This window comes from Colobus angolensis, unplaced genomic scaffold (genome assembly GCF_000951035.1).
Source record: "Colobus angolensis palliatus isolate OR3802 unplaced genomic scaffold, Cang.pa_1.0 Scaffold7, whole genome shotgun sequence".
Lineage (NCBI taxonomy): Eukaryota > Metazoa > Chordata > Mammalia > Primates > Cercopithecidae > Colobus > Colobus angolensis.
In genome coordinates, this window is record NW_012120709.1 from 26,113,097 (window position 1) to 26,115,914 (window position 2,818).

The window sequence follows — 2,818 nt, forward strand, 5'->3', positions numbered from 1 at the left end:
GGTGATCATATACTGTAGGGCTGGTGGGGCAGACCCATGGAGCTGCCGTTCTACAGCTGAGAAGAATGAATTTCCATATCAGAGAAATGGGAACAATAACAGTGCTCAACTCCCAAGGGTTGAGAAAATGCCTGGGAAGTGCCCACCCAGCACAGTGCATGGCACGGCATGAAAGTTCAAGAAAGATAAGCTTGTTTTTGTTACTAACCAGTAAGCCCTGAGACAGGGGAGAGTCGGGAAGCTGGTTGGGGGCATAGAGGGGAGTTCATTAACCCAGCAGTGAACCTGGTTACCTGCAGAGCTGAGACGTTACCTAAGGGACCAAGTGGAGGCCACTGAAGGCAGATAGCCTGTGAGAGGTGATTTCACTGGGGAAGGGTTCTTGTTCCTGGCTGCTGTCAAACAAAGAGCAAATCAGGACTTAGGTGACAGAGACTATGTGAAAAGACAATTGCAGTAAGAGAGGAGGGTTACCTCCTCTCTTAGGGAAAACACAGTGTCTCAAGGTCAGACAGAACAGGCTTTTAAAAAAACAGGGAGGCTATTCTTATTATTATTGTTGTTGGTTTGTTTTTGAAACAGGGTCTTGCTCTGTCACCCGGGCTGGAGCACAGTGGCACAATCTCGGCTCACTGTAACCTCTGCCTCCCAGGTTCAAGTGATTCTTGTGCCTCAGCCTCCGCCTCCTGAGTAGCTGGGACTACAGGTGCACAGCACCATACCCGGCTGATGTTTGTATTTTTTTTGTAGATAAGGGGTTTCGCTATATTGCTCAGGCTGATCTTGAACTCCAGGCCTCAAATGATCCGCTCTCTTTGGCCTCTCAAAGTGTTGGGATTACAAGCATGAGCCACTGCACCCAGCCTATTATTATTATTATCGTTATTATTATTCTTTGGCAGAGCTAGCTGAGATTTATTTTGGACCAAAAAAAAAAAAAAAAGCAATTGAATTGTTTTGTAGCTGGAGGCATGGGCAAGGGAGTTCCCCAGGCAGTAAACTCCCCCACGGGTGGGCTGAGGCCTAGGGCTGAGCCTCAGGTGGGTCTCCTGTTCCCTATGCTCCCCAGCACAGCAGCCTCTGTGGCAGCTGCAGGAGGGGCAGGCTGGGAGAGGCTGCCGTGGCTGTTCACTTGGGCAGGGCATCAGAGGACTCCAGCTTCCCATCGCGGGTCTGGATCTTCTTCACAACCACGGCCCTGGTGGAGCTGGTGCTGCTGAAGGAGCTGGAGCCCACGCCAGAGTCAAAGCCGGAACCCAGGCTGCAGCTGAGGCGGGGGCTTGTGAGACCCCCAAAGGCCGAGCTCAGACCACCTGCATAGCTGCTGGAGGTCTTTGCATGGGTACTCCTGTTCTGCATCCCAGACTCCAGCCGGCTCTCCTCGCCCTCCGGCAGCTTCCTGTAGGTGGCGATCTCGATGTCCAGGGCCAGCTTGATGTTCATCAGCTCCTTGTACTCATGCAGCCGCCGCGTCATGTCCTGCTTGGCCCGCTGCTGGGCGGCCTCCAGCTCAGACAGCTTGGCGTTGGCATCCTTAACGGACAGCTCTCCATGCTGCTCGGCATCTGCGATGGCGGCCTTCGGGGACGCCGTCTGGCCTTTAAGGCCCTCAGTCTCAGCCTGGAGCCCGCAGATGTTCCGGTTCATCTCGGAGATCTCAGTCTTTGTGCGGCGCAGGTCATTCCCGTGCTTCCCAGCCAGCGTCTGGAGCACCTCATACTCATCTGGTACACGCTGTCAGCCTCAGCCTGGCTACGCTTGGCAATCTCCTCGTACTGCACCTTGACCTCAGTGATGATGCTGTCCATGCCCAGGGAGCGGCTGTTTTCCTTGGACAGCACCACAGATGTGTCGGAGATCTGGGACTGCAGCTCCGGGATCTCCACTTCATACAGCTGCCTGAGGAAGTTGATCTCATCAGTCAGCCCTTCCAGGTGAGATCCCAGCTCTGCCTTGTTCATGTAAGCTTCATCCACATCCTTCTCGATGAGGACAAATTCATCCTCCATCTCTGTAAGCTTATTGACCTCATCCTCATACTTGTTCTTGAAGTCCTCCACCAGCCCCTGCATGTTGCCAAGCTCCGCCTCCAGCTTCAGCTTCTCCTGGCCCAGAGTCTCCAGCTGCGGCCTAAGGTTGTTGATGTAGCTCTCCAACAAGTTGTTAGTGTTGCTCCGAGCCATCTTCTGCTGCTGCCGGAGGCTTCACTTGGTCTCCAGCATCTTGTTCTGCTGCTCCAGGAACTGTACCTTGTCTATGAAGGAGGCAAACTTGTTGTTGAGGCTCTTGATCTGCTCCTTCTCCTGGGCACGCACGACCTGGATGTTGGGGTCCACCTCCAGGTTAAGGGGGCTCAGCAGGCTCTGGTTGACCGTGACAGTGGTGATGGCTCCCGTGCCACTGGCCCCACCACAGCCTCCGCCCAGGCCACCCCGGAAGCTGCTGCTGCCCACCCGAGAGAAGCTTGAGGAGCTGATGCAGGCACTGGGCCCACTCGTGTAGGAGCGGCTGCTGAAGGCCTGTGGACCAGAGGTGGGTACCTTGTAGGACTTCTGAGTCACCCTGACGGACATGGTGGAGGCAGGAGTGGAGGCAGGTGGGCTGAACCATGTGGAGATTCCAGAAGAAGCAGAGAAGCTACTTCTTGGTCTATTATTTTTAATACATAAGGCTAAAAGGAGCCAGGTGTGGGGAGTGGGACCAGCAGGTGGCCTGGCTGGCAGTTGATGCAGGAATGTTTGCCCCTGCATCCTGGGAGCGGGCGTTGAGAAGGGCGTCCTGAGTTCCCATGCTGGCTCAGGCTGAGGGTGGGGTAAAG

General features: G+C 54.9%; 1 pseudogene; it reads right to left on the minus strand.

The window, feature by feature from the left end:
• Positions 1-1,123: 1,123 nt before the first annotated feature.
• LOC105501128 lies at positions 1,124-2,614 on the minus strand (annotated as a pseudogene).
• Positions 2,615-2,818: the final 204 nt, after the last annotated feature.